This window comes from Mirounga angustirostris, unplaced genomic scaffold, assembly GCF_029215605.1.
Source record: "Mirounga angustirostris isolate CCGP_5_RB_7025 unplaced genomic scaffold, mMirAng1.0.hap1 SCAF_5, whole genome shotgun sequence".
Lineage (NCBI taxonomy): Eukaryota > Metazoa > Chordata > Mammalia > Carnivora > Phocidae > Mirounga > Mirounga angustirostris.
In genome coordinates, this window is record NW_026991713.1 from 118361905 (window position 1) to 118382400 (window position 20496).

The window sequence follows — 20496 nt, forward strand, 5'->3', positions numbered from 1 at the left end:
CGGCGTGCCCACCGCCTCCCCATGCTTCCCCCCCCCCCCCCCCGGCCCTTCCCTCCACCACCCTTCCCCACTCCATTTCCCAGCCCCCAGCCCAAACACTGATCTGTTTTACTTTGCAGAATTGTATGTATCGTGGAACTACAGATTATTTTGCATTTTCTTGAGTTGCATATAAATGGAATCCTTGTTCATGCTGAGTAGTATCCCATTTATGGATATACCACAATATATTTATCTAGTCATCTATCGATAGACATGTATATTATTTCCAATTTTTCCTTATTAGAAATAAAGCTGCTAGAAACATTCCTGTACAAATCTTTTTTTTTATTTAAAGATTTTTATTTATTTATTTATTTGAGAGAGAGAATGAGATAGAGAGAGCATGAGAGGGGGGAGGGGCAGAGGGAGAAGCAGACTCCCCGCTGAGCAGGGAGCCCGATGCGGGACTCGATCCCAGGACTCCGGGATCATGACCTGAGCCGAAGGCAGTCGCTTAACCAACTGAGCCACCCAGGCGCCCTCCTGTACAAATCTTTATATGCATATGTGCTTCCTTTTCTCTTGGGCAAATAATATTATCAAAGATGTTACAGCACGGCAATGTTAAGTGATCAAACTCATTTTGGATGATTCCAGTGATGTAATTTTTCCAGTGTTTTGCATGCCATGTCATAAGGTTGTATGTAGAGAATTCATATTAAAATAATGTGATTACTTTAAGCATGCTGTGTGCTTGGGATCCAAGTGGCAGAGATCACTCACCTAGGCCATGCATTTTGTTTAGAGCTGGAAGGTGCAGGCAAGATCATCTGGCCACCTACCTTAAATGGTCCATGGTGAAAATGGGGCCAGTATAGCTAGTGGTTTATCAATATCACACAACCAATCAGTATGTAGGAATCAGGATCAGAAGTGTGGCTTCCCAAAACCAGGATAGCACTATTTTTTATAGAGATAAATAGAAGTGTCACCAAGCAGAAGACAAGAAGAGAAATCAGAAGGATTTTCTTGAGATTTTCTTGATAGAGATACACACACACACACACACACACAGAGCCCTCTCTCAGTGCCAAAAATTCCTAATTCTTACACTTTTCACTTGAAAGGTACTATACAATATATCATCTGGAAGGTACATTTAGCACCAAGCATCTCCCATCCTCCAATCTGTACCTGCGGAACTTGGATGCTCTGTTTAGTGTGTGCTTTACTCTAAATGCAGCGTTTTGTATCCTTTTCTGAGATTGCTCCTGCCATTCCCCCTTCCTCTCTTTTGAATTTTGATAGAGGAGGCTTCCAATAAAGTTATGCCTCTTTTTTAGCTTTTGATGCACAATATCAATTCAGAAATGGTGGCAAAACCAATAAACCATACAACAGCATTTGAAGCTTTTTTTTTTAATTCTTCCCTAGCCCAATACTGTAAGCTTCAGCCTTGTTCATTCTTCTACAATGTATAGTGTTTAGCTCATTGATGGGAACCTCCTAGGTAGATCTTCAAAAATTACAATAAATAAAGAAAAGAATGAATCCAGGATTTATAGATAAAGATATAGATCTATACACACACATATATGCTGGATCAGAAAATATAGTTAGATTGCATTTTTAAATTTTTTATTCATCTAATTTTATTAAAAATTTTGTTTAGAGCTTTTGCATACATGTTCATGAGGACTAGCGGTCTGTAGTGTTCTTTTCTTCTAATGTCTGACTGGTTTCATATTTGATTCAGATCCAGGCAGGTTAATTAGCTTGTCCACGGTCACACTGCTAGTTGGTTGAAGAGTTTGTAGAGTCCCCCTAAGGTTTCGATTTTAGAAACTGTCAAGAAATAGCAGAAGTGTATCCCACTCATCTTCATCCCTCCTAATCCCAATAAATAAACTTATTCTCCAGAAATAAATTTAACCTTGTGACATTGTGAAAAAACATGGAGTCTGGCCTAAGACCCAATTCAGGGTATCTTACATTTTAAGATGCATGACCTTGGCCAAATATTCAGTTTCTTTATCTCTAAACTGGGGTTATTGCCCACCACCATTTGTCTAAGTCCAACTTAACCATGAAGACCACGTGCCGATCTCTCATTAGCAAATGGTCTTAGTCTAAAGAAAACCCTTGTTTATGTTTTACCATGGATGCTGAGTGGTAGAGACTATAAGCTTCTTGGTCAATATCCATTCTCCCATCTTTATTTATAGACAGATTTTTTATTTTATTGAGGGTAGCAGTGTGCCTAGCTAAAAATGTTTCACCCACCAGCTCCCTTGTTGCTAGTGGTGGTCATTTGACACAGTTCTGGACAATGACAAAAGCAGACATCACCGAGAGGCTTCCAGGAAAACCAGTTTAGGAAGATCTGACTTGATTAGTACTGGCCTATTGGTCTTCCTTCACCCTGGAAATTAGTCATGATGGCTAGAGCATTAGCAGTCTTCTGATATACATGATCATGAGCCCCACACCCTGATATCAAAGTGGAAGTCAGGAAGTTGGCCTGAGTCCCTGATGATACTGTGTAACCAATGTAATGGATTGCCTACCTTCAGATTTCTCATTACATGGACAAGTCCATATTTTCTTTAAACCACTGTTATTTGGGATTTTCTATTGTTTGAAATTGATACTCTATATCTAATGTTTGGAATTTGTGAGAATCTCTTAGAAAGGCAAGATTCTGTAACTTTACCTCTTTGTGTACCTAACATACTTCCCTGCAGACTGTAGTACATAAGAAACTATTGTTCACAATAAAATCCTTAAAAAGACAAGAGTAACCCAGAAAATGGGAGATCAGTTCAAAAGCCAGTTTGCTTTTCCCTACCAAAAAAAAAAAAAGTGAGAATAAGCTGTGTTTTTGCTCTCCACTGAAGAAACCATATGCCTAAATTTCCGTATCAATGCCCATATTTTCTATGGCAATCTAGAAAAGTCCTAGAAATGAACCAACTGGGATATACCTAACTAACATCTGTAAATATTTTATTTTTTTTAAGATTTATTCTTTTGAGAAAGAGAGAGAGAGAGGGGGGGGGAGCAGAGGGAAAAAATGTCAAGCAGACTCCCCACTATGCTTGGAGCCCAATGGTGGCCTGTCATGGGCCCGTCCCAGGGCTCAATCCCATTACCCCGAGATCATGACCTGACCTGAAATCAAGAGTCGGACGCTCAACCAACTGAGCCACCCGGGCACCCACATCTGTAAACGTTTTAAAGCATTAAGAGAAGCAAATGAAGACTTGAATAAATGGTGTGATAGAAAAAGTGCCAGATGAAATAAGTCTTATTTTCAGCTATTCCCTAACCAGATATAGGTTTGGGGGCCTTGGCTTGATCATCTGTAAAATGGGATAAGTGCAGAGCAGGATGGCCTAGAACTAGAAACTGAATGATATCTGAACTCTCTTAAGTCTGTAATCATATGACTTCTGGTGAAAAATGGGAAGTTACACTTTCCCGCTGACCAGGGAGCTGAAATGGTGAAGATTAAAATAATATTCAAGTTAACTTATAGAGTTAGGCAATATCATTTATAATTCCAGTAGGTTACTTTGTCAAAATTGACAAAATAAATAAGTGTGGAAAAAAAGAATACTTTTATAATAAAAGTAATCCTGGCTATACCATATACTAAAGTTCCTTGTTGGGAAACAGTATTTATCAAAAATGGGCTAACCAAAAATTAGGCCTGGGAGGCAAATAGAGATTCCCCAAATCAATATATATGTAATCTGTTATAAACAATGGGAGATAAAATCCTTCAATGTGTGTTCTGGGGGAAGGTTACTATCAAGACAGGAAAATAAGCTTAGAGTCTAAGGCTTAGAATGATAACTTACTTCAACCAAAAGTAGTAATTTTTGAGTTAAATTTAGTGTCATATATATGTGTGTGTACATATATACCTATGAAATAAAACAAGGCTACACATATCCATCTGGAAAGGAAAAGGATTTTCGGGCACTGGAAGCAGCTAAAGGAATTACCAATGAACCAATGCAGAGATGGACAGGTTCAGTGCAGGAAGGTTAAAATGCGTACATGCTGACCACAAAATACAGAACAAAAAAAAATGATTAGTCCCTGTATTAGTCAGGGTTGTCCAGAGACACAGAACCAATGGGAGATGTATATAATATAGAGAAATTTATTGTAAGGGGTTGGCACACATGATTATGGAGATTGAGAAGTCTACAAGCTGGAGACCCAGGAAGCTGGGTTGTAGTTCAAGTCCTGAGAGATGGAGTGTTCAGAAGCAGGAGTGCTGAGGTCAGTAGGAGACCGATGACCCAGTTCAAGAGTCAGGCAGAGAGCAATTCAACCTTCCTCTGCCTTCAGTGATTGGATGCTGGTCCACGCTGGGGAGGGCCACTGGCTTCACTCAGTCCACCAATTCAAACATGAATCTCTTGTAGAATTGCCCGCACAGACACACCCAGAAATAATGTTTAACTAGTTAACTGGGTATCCCGTGGCCCAGTCAAATTGACACATAAAATGAACCATCACAGTCCCAAATTGGAAAAGTAAAAAAGGAAAACAACAGGGGAGCATTGTAATAACCTATCAACATTTACTATTATAATATAAGGGAAGTTAATATCTATATGGGCAAACTCAAATCTGACTGGACAGATGGTAAAAGGGTATAAACAGATGGTTTGCACAAGGGAAAATACAAATAGTGAACAAACGCTGGGAAAAATGTTTAACTTCCCTAATAATTAAAGAATTGCAAATTAAAATAGCCCAATATACTGTTTTATATGTATTAAATTATTAATAACAATTTTTTAAACCAGAGTTAATAGTGCTTTGGGGACACAAGTATACTCATACATTAATTGTAGAAATGGTAGCATCGTTCTTCTGGAAAGAAATCTGACAACATGTACCAAAGTTCATGTATCACTGAATTCATCCTATCCTTTGATTTGGCAAATCTGCTTTGGAGAGCAAATCCTAAGGAAAGAACTCAATAAGGGGAAATACCCAATTTTTGCAAAGATGTTTACAGCTGTGCCTTTCATAATGGTGGAAGAATCTAAAATCGTTAACAGCTGGGAAGTGGTTAAGTAAATCTTGACATAGTAACACAGTGAAACATTATAGAGCCATTAAAATATCCAATATGAAGATTATTTGGATTTATGGAATGATCTATATGAAATATTGTCAAGGCAAAAGGCAGAAAACAAAGTAGGTAATACCCAAGAATAATAACCCGTAAACGTGGGCAGGGTGAAACCAATCTGTTCTGAAGCATAAAATTTTGGAGAAAATATTTTTTGGTGAGAAGACACATTTTTTGTACTTTCAAAAGATTTCCTTTTTAATTTCACAAATGCTCATGTTCCTTTTGGGTAAAATAGAAAATAGAAGTATGCAAAAAAAAAATTCTTGAGCACTGCCTCAGAAATCTTTAACTGATCATATTTTGGTATATATTCTTTCAATCTTTTTCATATGTACTACGGTTGATATGTTTTAAATACTTCCCCTTCTCCTTGGCCTATACTCTGATTTTTCTTTAAAGAACAAAGTCCTCCCCCACCCGGGTAACTGCACCCCCAACCCCCATTCTCAGTTATGTGATTTGATTAGGATGGATCAGAGCAAGTTTTCTCAACCTCAGAACTTTAGACATTTGGGGACAAATAATCCTTTGATGTGTGTTGGAGGGAGGGAGGGTAACAGTTGTACAATGAATGCATTGTAGTGTATTTAGCAGCATTCCTGGGCTCTACCCATTAGACACCAGGAGCATCCTCTTCCAGTTGTGACATTATCAAATATCCCTTGGGGGCAAATTCACCCTCGGTTGGGCACCATTCATGGGATACAAATAACTACATCTTAAAACACTTTGAACTGGGCGCCTGGGTGGCTCAGTTGGTTAGGCAACTGCCTTCGGCTCAGTTCATGATCCTGGAGTCCTGGGATCGAGTTCCACATCGGGCTCCCTGCTCAGCGGGGGGGTCTGCTCCTCCCTCTGACCCTCTTCCCTCTCTTGCTATCTGTCTCTCATTCTCTCTCTCTCAAATAAATAAATAAAATCTTAAAAAAAAAAAAACACTTGAACTATTGTTTAGGGTGTTTTTAAGCCCCACATAAGAGGTATCATACTGTTGGTATGCTTTTATAACTTGATTTTATCATTCAGTATTTTATATATAGATAGATATAGATTTAGTTCATTCATTGAACTGCTGTATGGAATATGTTGTAGCGATAAGCCAGAAGATATGCATTATTCTACTTAGAGACAGTGGGATGTTTTCATTCTTCAGCTCTTGCAAATCATGCTACCATGCTATGAATGCATAACTGTGTACAAACCTTGTTCATGCCGATTTCTCTAGAGTAGACTTCTAGAAGTGGACTTGCTGGATCAAACAATCAAACAAATATCTTCAGCTTTCCCAGGCCTTTCCTATTGCTCTTCAAAGTGGTGCTACCAACATGTACGAGTCCCTGTTTCCTCACATCTTCGTCAGTATTTCAGGTCATGGGATTTACTAATTTTTACCAATATGATGAGTACAAAACGGGGTTTCATTGGTCTTTAATTTTCATTTCCCTGGATGTTAATGGGGTTGAGAATCTTTTCAGACATTTACTACCCACTAAGGTTTTCCATCTGTGAATTGTGTGCATTCTTGTCTCTTTTTCTTTTCGATTGTTTCTCTTTATTTTACAGCTTGTTAGAATTTTTGTTATTATGCATACCAGTTTTGTGGTGATTATACGGGTTTCAATTGTTTTCTCCTATGATGTGAATTGGATTTTTACTTTGCTCATTATCTCTTTCATACGGAAGTTTTAACTTTTAAGTAGTCAAGTCTATCCACCTTTACCTTTAGAGTTTTTTTTATGCTCTTTTATTGTATTTATTTGCATATGTGTATGGGTCTGATATTCCACAAACAGTACACACTGTTGTCATCATACTGTATGTATCCTTCTCCAACTTGCTTTTCTTAATATTTTGTTTTAAAATTTTACCTGTATGGATTTTTAAAAAAAATCTCTTGTTTATTTTAATGGATCTTATGTAATAATGACATTCTTTTATGTTACCTTCTAAAGCTTCTAGTTTTATTTTTCACATTTTACGTTTTTAGTCCACTTGAAATTAATTTTTGTGTGAAATTAATTTTTGTGTATAGTATGAGGTAAGGGCCTACGTTTGTCTTTTTCTACATGGAGAGCCAATTGTCAGAACTATTTATAACTGTTCATTTACTAAATCATTTATCAAAGAGTCTATTCTGTTCCATTGGCCTATGGTGTTTATCCCTGTACCAATACCACACTTTTCAATGCTATAATTTTATATTAAGCTTTAATATTTAGCAAATATAAATCTCCCTTCTTCAAAAATGTATTGGCTATTCTTGGCTTTTCTTTCATCCAAGTAAAATATAGAAGCGCCTTCCATATATTTAGTTGCATGAAAATAACTCTATTGGACTGTTGGTTGGAATTGCATTGAATTTGTAAACTAAGGGGTAGACAGTTGCTATTTTTGATAATATTGGTAAAAGTAATGTAGGTCTTCATTTATTTTGGTTTTCTTTTGCATTTTTCCGTAAGTTCTATGTTATTATCAATAGAAGGGTTGGCCATATTTCGTTACGTTTATTTATAGAAACTAACTTTTGTTGCTATTGTGTGTGTTTAATTACATATTCTAATTTCTAAGTATTTATTGTGAACGCAATTTGAACGCAATTTGGGCATATTGATATTTTATCCAGTAATCTTTCCAAACTGTCTTCTTATATGCAATAGTTTGTCTTGAGGAGTTTCTTGAATTTTCTATGAAAACAATCTTATTGTTACATCATCTTTCTTTCTTTCTAGTCCCTATATCTTCAATTTCTTATTGTGCTGGCTTGGACCTGCAGTAAATGTTGAACAGATATAGGGATAGCAGGCACCTTTGTTTTGTTCTGACTCTAACAGAAATACTTATAACATTTCTCCAATATACATTATGTTTGTTGTAGATTTCTGGTAATCTTTACTAGGATGGAGATGTTCCTTTCTATTCCTAGTATACTGAGTTTTTGTCATGAATGAGTGTTGACTTTTATTTGTTGGCTTTCTTGTATCTAATGAGATGATCATATGGCCTTTCTTTTTTACTGTGTGAATGTCGTATATTACATTAACAGATTTTCTACTCATGGTAAACCATCATTGAAATCTTGAAATCAACCCAACTTGGTCATGATGTATTTTTTTACACATTCTCAGATAGTTTGCCATATTTTATTTAGGATTTTCACATTTATATTCAAAACTGAGTTTACTTTGTTATCTTCCTTTCTCATGGTGCCATTGTCTGGTTTTAATATCAAACTTATGCTAGTCTCACCAAATGAGTCTAGAAGCTCTTATGTCTATTGTTCAAAATCAATGTAGCTATGTATCATAATTTTAATGGCTTCACTATTATTTGGATTATCATAATTTATTTACAAATTGAAGAAGACGCTATGTATAGTTTGTTACTAATTTTAATTGTGAGGATGGTAAATAATTAATAAAATCAATTTTAAAATAATCTGTTATTTTCCTGACCTATCTGTTTCTGCCCCCATATCACAGACATTTCCTGGCCAAATTGGTGTGGCTGGCACTTGCTTTTTCACTGAGGCTCAGTTCTCCCTCCAGAGGACTGACATACTGCTCTGAAGACCAGTCTCATTTCATATGACCTGAGCTGGCCCAGGGAGCTTTGGGTTGGCCTGTGATCTCCTGTACCATCTTGTCTCTATCCCCAGACTACGCTGATTTGTTTTTGTCTATTAAAATGTGAAGGCTTTCTTTGCCTTCTGTGCTCCTTTGAGTCCTTGGCTTTCTGAGCTTAATTTAAATTTGTTTCTATGTTCTTCAAGGGAGTTGGCCAGTATCTGACCCTCTAGAATGATCCAGAGAGCTGAATTCTGATTCAGAGTGATTTCCCCATTAGTCCCTCCTTTCACACCCTTTCCTTTTCATGAGCCTTTCTGTTTATCTATATATACTACAGTTTCCACTGTGGGTTGTTGTTGTTGTTGTTGTTGTTGTTGTTGTTGTAGCTTTACAAAGTACTCAAGCCAGTCCTTAAAACCCAAACATTGCCCTCCCGGGGCAGAGGAATATTTCAGCACGGAGGGAGGTCTAGATTTTCCTCCCATTGCATTTTAATTTCACTGGGCCAACTGAACAAGGCTTTCATAAGAAACATCACTGCGCCTTTGAGCACCTTCAGCAACTCCTTCAAAATCATGGTGGCAAATCTCTGAACATATTTCCCAGTGATGGTGAATCTCCTCTCTCCAGATGGCTCACCACAACAAGCTAATCCCACTTCATGTTACTGGTAATTGAATTCTCCCCAGAGAAGGAAACTGTATGAGATCCATGAACATTTGATGTATGGATATTTTTAAACAGCCTGACTTGGAAAAGATTAAAACAGCCTTGTATTCCCAATCCCTCAGACCTCCTCACCGACAGGACCCAGATTTTAATCTGCTCCAGGTGGCGAAAATCAGGAAGGCTTAGAGCTCTCAGCATTTTCAATTAATGCCAAGTGTAATCATAGTTGGCAGGGTGCAGGGTGTTCTGGCACATTCAAGGGATGGGCATAGAACCTCTCTGCCAAGTCCTCAGAGTACTATCTTTTGGATTGCACTTTTCATAATCAAAAGCTCCTGTGATTACTGAGCTACAGGCAATGGGTAATCCCCTACACTTAAAAAATCAGAACCATGGGGAAGAAAAAAACAAACTAAGAACAAATTATTCCACAGAGCCCTTCTGAGGTTTCTCAACCTCAGAAGCTTTGTGCGAAGGCTTTCTTTACAGACCTTTGCCATGCAGACAGCTGAGTCTGATTGAGTTGCGTTATGTCTGAGTGGGAGAGCGGTTGTCTGCCGCTCTGCATCAATGTGTGTATCTGTTTTAATTTTGCTCGTGAGCTCAGAGACGTCTGGATTTGGCCATATTTAAAAGTAAAACAAAAGCATCAAAACACTGGATTTGGGAAGTAATCACATAACTGGACTCGCCTAAGCCTGCTGATTGGCTTCTGGTCTGAGGCAATCTGAGTCGAGATGTCTCTAGAGCTCGTTAGAGGGACAGCTCTGCAATGGAAATTGCAAGCCCTTGGACACCACCTTCAGCAAGCCATAAAAGTCTGATTTATACTCCAGGACTGAAGTTCTACCCCAGGAAAGATTAGGAGTTGCGTCAATGTTTTTCCTTAATTTGATGGTCGCTGCGAGGTTTAAAAAAGCGAAGCTTTCTAAATTCCACTAGAAAAGCAAAGAAATCAGTCACCAAGCTGATGAAAGAGAGTCTAGTCCTGGCGCTCCATGGCTCTTTAGAAATACTACCAAGATCACGGAGTAAAAAACCACCTTTAGAAACTGTAATAGACTTACAACATTTTTGATGTGGGTACTATCTTGGCTTTTATGACTATCAAGAGGTCACGAAAGAACAAGAAAATTGTGTTCATATGTTTTGAATAAAGTAAAAAAAAAACAAACTTTAGTAAGTCTTGGCATTTCTTTCAACTTTATAAATTACTAAAGTTTGTATTTAAATTAGATTTTATTAGTCATTGTAAAATGGTGCATTGACTTCATTACACATTGCTTTTAAAAGCTGGAGAAATGGAATCCTAATTCTATTTTATCACACTTGATATAAAAGTCTTTGTAATGACTTTGTCTCAGGAGACTCCCCACCAGTTGGGTGCATTGTAAATCTCCCGTTCCACCGTTTATAGATGGAGATAACCAAGTACATGGAGGTTAAGTTGCTTGTGTTCACATTACAACGGCAGTGGTAGAATTAAATCCGAGACGTTATCTGTAAAAGAAGGACTTGCCTTAATACGTGAAACCCAGAGCCCTCCATTGTGTTGGCAGAGAGGAGCTATAGAAGGGTATCTCCAAACTGTAGAGAGAGCATCCACACGTGGGTCCTTTCCCGTTGGACATTGCCTGCCCCTTCAGAGCTGTCAGTGTCCAGTGTCCTGTGTTGCCAACAACAATAACAATGGAAGAATGTACTGGATTCCCCCTTAGCACGGCCCAGGCAGAATGGCAATTTCTAAAGAATGGGAGTCAACGCAAAAGGAAAATCAAAGGAAACAAACAGAATTAAGCCTCCTCTGTTCGCTTCTTCTCCCCGCTAAGCTGATTTCATTGTGCCCCAAATCTTCCTCCCCCGGCTTCCCTTCCAGTGTGCCCTCTGTAACTCCTTCTACCGTAAACAACCTCCTGCTTTGAGGCTCGGGTTACTTCTGTCTACAATACCCATGACCTGTTCCTCAGTCCCGCCATATGTCAACCTTCAGGTCACTCTCCCCCATTTACTGCGGACATTTGCACCTGGCTCTTTGTCTTTCTCTGCAACCCAACTGCTGGGCCATCTAGAGGACTGACAATTCGACACCCTAAGGGCAGGTCTGTAGGCTCCAAGTTTAATATCTTCCACTTCCTCCTGCAGGCGACGAGAGCATCAGAATCATTAAGTCAGGCAACTTAAATAAAAGGTGACAACCAGAGCTTTTTATCTCTAGCAGCCACAGTGGAACTCCCAGACACAGAATCAGAAATACTTCAATAACTGGGGAAATAGCTCTTAGTCTTAAGATGTATTTTATCTGAGGCAAGGCAGACTCCCAGGCTTCTTGTTCAAACTGCTTAGGAAAGAAGGTCCTAAAATTTTTTTGGCGTACAAGAGAGTCAGTGGGGATTATTAAAAACCCATTCATCCTAATTTAATATTAGAATTAATAATGGTATGTAAATTATCACAAATATTACTAGTGATTTTGTGTGCTGCTGTGTTTATGTGATTTCGTGACTATAACAATATTTGTAAGGGCTTTTCCCACAGGAACTGAGCTACCCCCAGGGCCATAACGCTTGGCTGGGGGAGGGGAGTGTGTAGTTATTTGCTCTTTGTTTTCCAGTGGTCCAATTGTGTTTTTTGCTTCTTTTTATCTCATTCCCTGATTTTTTAAATAATTTTTTTGTTTCTTTGTTATCTGATTTTTCTCCCTAAGTGAGCTTTTTAGGTTATACCTCTCTGTTTTATTTTTTTGATGTTTATTGATTTAAGTAATCTTTACATCCAACATGGGGCTCGAACTCACAACCCCAAGATCAAGAGTCACCTACTCCTCTGACTGAGCCAGCCAGGCACCCTACCTCTGTTTTATTTTTTAATGGTTGTCCTAGAGATGACCATATACATCCTTATCTTATCACAGCGTATTATACACACCAGCTGAATTTAAAGTTCAATTTTCAGCATTTCAACTCTGATGTGCCTGGATGTCATTATCACTATGTTTATTCCGTTTGAGGTTTGTTGAGATTCTTGAATCTTTGGGTTGAAATTTTTCCACAAGATCAGAAATGTTTCAGCCATTATATCTTCAAATGTTTTTTCCCATCTCAATCTGTCTCTTTCCTCTTCTTCTGTGACTCTCATTATGGTTATATTCGATTACTTGATGCAGTCCCACAGGTCACGGAGGCTCTGTTAAAATTAACTTAAAATCTTTTTCTTTCTCTGTGCTTCTGTCTTGAAAGTTTCTATTATCCTGTGTTCAAGGTCATGGGCCTTTTTCTTGTTCAGGGTCTATTCTCCTATTAAACCAATATAGTAAAGTTTATATTATAAATCATATTATTATATATTATTATATTATATTTATTATATTATAATTATATTATATCTAGATTTAAATATTTTATTTTTTAGATCTCGAATTTCCATTTGGTTCTTTTGTTATACTTTTCATTTCTAGGTTGAGAGTCCATATCTGTATCTCATATTTATCTTTTCCTTTAAATCCTTGAACAAACTTATCATATCTGTTCTAATAATTCCAGTATGTGTCATCTTTAGATCTATTCCTATTCACTTCTTATTCCTCCCTGTAATGGGTCACCTTTCTCTGCTACATCACATCTAGTAATTTTTTTTTATTATATACTTTGAAAATGCTACTTCGTGCTGCATTTTGATGTCTTTCTTTAAAAAGTGTTGGGTTTACTTCTGGCTTTCAGTTGATTTACGGAGGGATCAGTTGGCCCCTGCTGAGACTTGTTTTAGGCTTTGCGAGAGTTGGGCTGTCCTTGTTCTAGATGTAGCCTTTCTAAGCTCTCAGCTCACTGCCTGAGAGGTTCCGCAGGTTCTCTTCCCCCTGGGTGGTTGGAACTCCAACATGATCCAGCCCTGCATGGCCGATGGTGACTCTGTCCTGCTCAGACAGGGTTTCAGCCCCACTGGGTCTCACCTTTCACGTGCACAGCTTAGACCACTGCCAAAGACTCAAGAGGACCTGTTGAAAATCCAAGGTTTCTGGAGCTCCTTCTTTGTGAATCCTTCCTCTATAGCATTTTATCCTCCTACCTCCACTTTAACATCCTTGAACCTGACCTCTGGTTCCTCAGCCCAGTGAGACCACTCTTGTCTCTTGGGGCTCCATTTCCTGTGCCCTAATTTGGAAGGCACCATCAGGCAGATCGCAGGGTGAATGCGCAGTTTCCTTCCTTTGAAAGATCACAACCTTGTGGTGTCTGTTGTCCACTGCCTGAAAAAACTGCCTCACATATTTTGTTCAGGTTTATAGTTTTTATGTTAGGAGGGTGACTCTGAAACTTGTTACTTCACCATGACCAGAACCAAAAGTCAGCTCAAGGGTTTTTAGAAATATAAACCTTCTTGTTTGGGGGGAAGGAGTACTATATTTGCATTTGTTCATTCATCTTCTTAAGGTGGCACTGCAAAGATGTCTACTGTTCTTTCTTTTTCCTCCTCTTTCCTCTTCTCTAGATCCCGTTCCTTCTTTTTCAAATTCTCTTTAACAGGACTGACTTGAGGTTTGCTTATATGCAAATGGGAATTTGGGCAGCTACAGAAAAGTTTTATCCCTCAGTAAATCTGCATCTACTAGAATCTTAAGAGAAATCAGAGAGGGATTGATGTATATGAAACTTATAAACATCTAGGTTTACAAAGCCCAGGTGAACAGAGCTGGCAGGAAACTTGCTTGCCTTATTTCCCTCCTATTTCCACGCTCATGTCCATATGAACACACTCTGATTTCTCACTATTCAAGAGTGGTCACTTTTCTCTTAGACAAGGCCAAGGGACACCAATTCAAGCTTCATGACTTTCCAAAGCCTTCCAATTCATTTTCTAGTCTAGGAAAGTGCCTTGATCCCAAGTGAATAACAAGACTTTTATGGTCTGTACTCTGAATTTAATCATGGTCAAAGTGAAAGTGAAACCCCACCCTCAAACCTATCCAATCCCCACCACCCAGCTAGAGAGTAGTCAGCCCATTACAATTCATGAAATAATGTTTTAAAGATGCAATAATCTTAACATTGGAAAGTAAAAACTTGAGCACATACTATGATCCCAACGTCGTGCAAGATTCGTGTTGAACGTGAGAGTAGAAGCGTTTTTAGAAGTCACCAGATTCAACCTCTTCATTTTCATTTTAGCCAAGTGAGGTCCAGAGAGGCTGATGTCCCTGATTTCACACATCTAAAGAATCAGAACCATTTCTAATCATTAGCGGAGATTCTTTATGCTTCACAACACAAATGCGAGATTCCCTTATCCTGATTCTCTTGTCTTATTAGATCTGCTTTTCAATACGTTCTATTCACTGGAGAACTCTGTAGGAGGGCCAGGATGAAGCAGAAATAGCTAAAACGATCCTATCTAGTTTATCTTGAATATAACGGTGCATTCTAAATTTCTTAATTCTTGGTTCATTGCTCTTTTAGAACCCATGTTCTAATTAAACATACTCGTTTTTGTGATAACGAATGCATACATTTTATTTAAAATTATCCGTTCGACTGCATGTCTTAACAGCTGAGTAAGCAGTCCATTGCAGCCTGTTTCGATGACATTTCACCTTTCTTCTCTTCACTTACCCAGATCTGCCTGGGCTTTTGGACCACTGGATTGCAAAATAAAAAGCCAAACATCACACACCATTTATCTGAAAGCCAAGTTCACATAAATCCAATAATTCTCCACGCAGGGTATCATCTATTTTTATGCCTTTGTAAATAATCTTCCCTTGGATAAAAATCATTTGCTTCTTGGTTACCTATTATTTCTAATTTTATAGAACTTTAATGGGTTCAAATTATGATTTAAAGAGACATCATCTCTAAACTGTCAGCCTTTTAGCTGCTACCTCATGTAAGGACTTAATTCAATTTAAGTCAGTGCTTGTAAATATTTAGTCAGTGCTTGTAAAAAGCCATCAAATAAAGGACATGATATTATTACTGTCCTCATAATGCCTCTCACCGAGCTGGGCAGTCAAGATGTTGACCCACAGGAATGGAAACATCATTGTGGATGAGCTGGGTAAGTTAGGGGTAGTGTTATAGAAGTTAGAGTGAATGTACGTATGGAAAGAGAGAATTTGTGTAGCTGGAAAAAGAAAAAAAAAGCACTCAAAGCGAGAGTAGCCCAATAAGCAGAAATAGAGAAGAGAGGGAGCAGCCTATTTGTGGGGACTACAGTGGTTGGGAGAGTAAATAAGAACCAATAATGTCGAAATCCAGGCACTCCTTCTATCCCTGTGCACACGTGATTTTATCTAGCTCTCCCAACAACGAGGTATTGGTTGTTAGCTGACTTAGGTAGGAAATAGATACTACTGTTCCTGCCCCTCTCTCATAGACGAGGAAATTGACGTTCCCAGAGGGAACGACGCAGCACAGACTCCACAGCCCATAGTGGACTATTTCAGTTTCTGCTCAAGTTGGACTTCCTTGGTTCAGCCTCACTGCAGGCTCTAGCTTCAGCCTACCCTGGGACCTGCGTCCTTTTCAGATTACTCTTTCGTTGTAGGTAAATTCTTGTCATAGCCGCGATTACTAGAGCTTCTCATTTTGAATTTCTAACTACGACGGCAGAGAAGAGGTGAGACGTGAAACTGGTCTTCAAGAAGTCAACTAGAAGGAGTGATGGGCATTGTAGGTCTGAAAGAAAACCTGCACCAAATCCCAGGGGGGCACCTGCTGAGTGAAAAGGACTTTCATTGGCGTTACATTTCTAGTTTAATGTACAGATTTACATCTTGGGTAGTATGTGCGGAAAATCATTTCTGCTGACATGTCAGAATGCCTTGCAGCCCAAGTCTGATGTGCCTTTAGTAGGACTCTGCTGTTCGGCTGTATCCTGTTATGGTAAAGAATGACCCCTGAGATGTGATCACATCTGAATGTCTACCTATGTTTTCGTTTGTGTGTGTGTGTGTAAACACTGAACATTCAGAGGGATATCCGAAGATAATGAGATTCTTAACACATAATATCACCATAGAAACCAGTATTTAATTAGTCTCTGAACGACACTAGATTGGTTAATGCTTTAATTGGCCAAAATTGTGGATATTTACTCACAGAACTAAAATATTCCTAGTACTTATTATATGCAAGAGTAAGGAGGCTTTTTCTGTTGGAAAGTATAAGATAAGAGTATCCGCGGGACTAATAATAAGGCAACAACATTTTTGGGTGCCAAAGGCGCCGAGACTGATATTTACACGTAATAGCTGATAGAAAATGTTTGCATTAACTCTGATGTGTTAGGCTATCTCTCCAATGGAAAGTTCTGTTATTTAATTTTCTAACTAGACTTCAGTCATTGACCAAACTCTGTAAGTCAAAGTTTTTAACACACCACAGAAAGAGAGAGGGAGAGAGGGAGAGAGAGCACTAATGAAAAGCTTTAGTCATGCATGCATATTCATTAATTTCTCCCTGAGGAGCTCCATCAATCTGAACATACTAATGCTTGACAAGTCAAGCTGGCTGAAAGTTCTCTTTGAGCCATGAAGTAAGATTTTCCCGTGTTATAAGACACGATGCATAAGGGACTCTTTTTTGTAAGGCTAAGAGATAGTGTGGCTGCCAAAAAGTGAAAGACAAAAACCACAGCACTTACACCCTCCTCAACAGTGGACATTTGGAAGGTGACATGTGCCCGTGTGTTTCTTTTTCTTCTCCCGAGTGAACTTTTTAGGAGTTAACTCTGTCTGAGAGAAGTGAAACAACACTCTAGTTCTTTCCCTGAGGACTTTTATTCTACTACACTTCTGGCTGAGGCTCCAGATTTGGAACGAAGGAAACTCTGCCTTCCCCCCCGCCCTTTTCTTTACCTTAATTCTCTCCTTTTTTCTGAGATAATCACTTCTAGAAATTGCAATGCCTGCAGAATATTTGCCTCTGATCCCCTCACGGGAGCCTTAACAAGTAGGAACAAAGAGCCGTGAGAGAATTCTTAGCAACACTTGACGTGGATCCTCTGCAGCTGGGCGTGCGCAAGCACATGGGGGCCGTTGCCAATTTTTGGCCTAGTGTCCAGTGGAGTGCTCTGTACCAGCGAGTCTTGAACCATGAGAGTAGCCTCCGAAGACATGGGGTAGAGTCCCATCCCAACCAACTTCTCTGTGCTCCTTGAGAGATGGGAACATTACCCTAATCATTCCCATGGCTCCATATGAAGGAGTATAGAGCCTAGAGAAAGGGTAAGAGCTGGGGGGCTTCCCAGGAGTACACCAAGCCAAATGATGGGGTGCTCCATCCTGGGAGAAGGCCGGAAGTGTGGACTGCTGGAGAGGACAGATGAGATTATTGCTCTGAGGGGCCTTTGGTGACAGGAGCCTGGGATAAAGCCAAACGCCATTCAACCAAAGGGAACAAAGCACCTATGTGGAGTCTACCACCTCCGCCTAGGTAACCAACTATTAGATCACACCAAAGGCAAGCCGGAGAACTGTCATCCTGAGCTCTATAAAACAGCGTGTCAAATCTATCTGTTCACTTGCACTTGAACATCCAGCTATATATAGTGTTACTGCAAGACATTCACATCGGTTCCTGAGAGGCATTTCATTATCCCGGCAACTGCCACTTAGGAAGTACTGCGAGCACAATACCAGCCTTGTCCTTCACCTACGTTCCCACCAAAGCAGAGCTCTAGCAGAGTGGGGTCCACAGCTCCCTCGAGTCCCCAGCCAAACCCAACATGCTGGGATGGGAGAAAGAATGAACATGCAAACCACGACCCAGACCCCACTCCAAGCCCTTGGCCCCCAAACCTAGCCTGTATCAGGGACAGAAGAAGCTTTGAATTTAGTTGACTATGTTTGTTTGTTTGTTTGTTTAAGATTTATTTATTTATTTGACAGAGAGAGAGAGCACAAGCAGGGGGAGTGGGAGAGAGAGAAGCAGGCTTCCCACGGAGCAGAGAGCCCAATGTGGGGCTCAATCCCAGGACCCTGGGATCATGACCTGAGCCGAAGGCAGACACTTAACGACTGAGCCACCCAGGCGCCCCTTGACTATGTTTTAATAATTGAAAGTAACCAGAAATTATGGATTCTGCCTGAGCTATCATTAGGAGAAGGGAAAAACTCACTGGTAGCTGTGGTTGGGGGAAAATAATATCTATACCCTCAAAGAATTGAAATTCCTTGGTAAAGCATTTACCTATATAATTCATTGTAGAAAGATTGCCATCCAAGGTGGCTGGGTTTTTTTCTAAGTCTGAAACTTTAAAGAAGCAAGCTAACGCTATCTAGAAAATTAATTTATGAGTTGCAAGGTTTTTTTCAAATTATATATAAAGTGTTAGTATACTTCCTATTTCATCCCTTGTCTTCAAAAAAATGGAGGGAAATTACTGTAATCAGAGACGGACATTGTCTTAAGTGGAAGGAATTCTTTAAATAGAAGACATCTTATCTCTTTAAGTATGAAGAAAGTATCACTTATACTTGGAACAGCAGTTTTTCCAGATGGGGACCTCAGGATGAAATGCACTCATGTATCTTACAAACTTGAGCCACTGAGGACCTCTCACCTGGAGGACTTGTCCCCGTGTGTCATGAGAGTAGGAAGCAGAGCTAATGAAAAATTATAGAACAAGAGGGGCGCCTAGGTGGCTCAGCATCCAACTCTTGATCTCAGTTCAGCTCTCAATCTCAGGGACTCGAGTTCAAGAACCGCATTGTGGAGCCTACTTAAAAAAAAAAAATTACAGAACAAGAGACGGATAACCCATTCTTCTTTTGTTTTGTATGAGTTCCTTTGTTTTCGTTAAGAGATTTACTTAAGCAGCCCTGTCACCATCACCAAGACCAGAGTGAAAATAGACAAATTCCAATCATGTTAGCATATGAGTTACAAGTCTGAGCCTCTATTTTTGGTGGTCATTTGGTAAAATTTTCACCTCGGCTTTGTGACACTTTTTTCATCATTTGTATTTTATCCTTAGTATTTGGTATTAGAAACAGTCTTTTATTATATGGAACCTTTTAAGATAAGCAACTGACATCATCTCTACCTGGCTGGGTGTGCAGAGCCTTCCTGGGATGTATGTCGGGCTGTACCATAGAGAAAGGACACTGAAGTGAGCTGGGCAAGAAGTAGAAATTGAGACAAATGAACACATGAATGGGTTTTTCAGATTAATCTCTGATTTGCTGATCAAGGCTGGAGAAAGCCTGGAATAAATTGGGTACTGTTCACAGTTACTGATTACTGAGAACCAGCCCCCGAGGTAAATAAGCTCTCCAGGACATAGGCTGGTTTTGAATCCAGAGATGTCGAGTGCACCTGTGGACCCACAGACTCAAGAGGACGTGTGGGAGGGCATGCATGACCTTTACGGCAAGGAAGGCTAAAGCAATAATAAAGAAAACATGATTTTAAAATGCCCTACCTTTGAACAGCACTTCACAATCTTTGTTTCTCTCATCTTAATTTTCAAAAAAGCCAGCTGTGGAGTATGTTTTGCTACTTTTTAAAAAAGATTTTATTTATTTATTTTTAGAGAGAGAAAGAGAGAGAACGCGAGAGCAGGGGGAGCAGAGGGAGAGAGAGAGAATCTTAAGCAGACTCCATCCTGAGCACGGAGCCTGACACAAGGCTCGATCTCATGACCCTGAGATCATGACCTGGGCCAAAACCCGGAGTCAGACACTTGCCTGACTTAGCCACCCAGGCGTCCCTGCTTTGTTACTTTTAAGAAGCAAGTGACTCACCCAAGATCATCTAACTGGAACCACCACTCAAACACAGGTCTTGTGACTCCAACTCCAGGATTCTTTCCCTGATGGGCTCGAGTGGAAGGATGAAGTGAATCCAACATGGCAGGCCATCTCCCAGAGGAATACATGTGCAGGAAAGTTCTTTCAACCTGAAAATTGGGGAAAGCCTTTCTTCTGATGAATTGGTATGTTTTCTTTTGCTAGACAACATGAATTTTGCATTTCTCTTATTTTTCTTTGGCTGCGAAAAGCCCAGGGCCCAATTTCTGGCCTAGTCTCTAATTTCAGAAATTGCATGGGACCTTCTGGTCCCATCTTCCCATTCCACCCATATAATCCCTCACCCTGACTTGTAATTCACATTTCCTTATTTT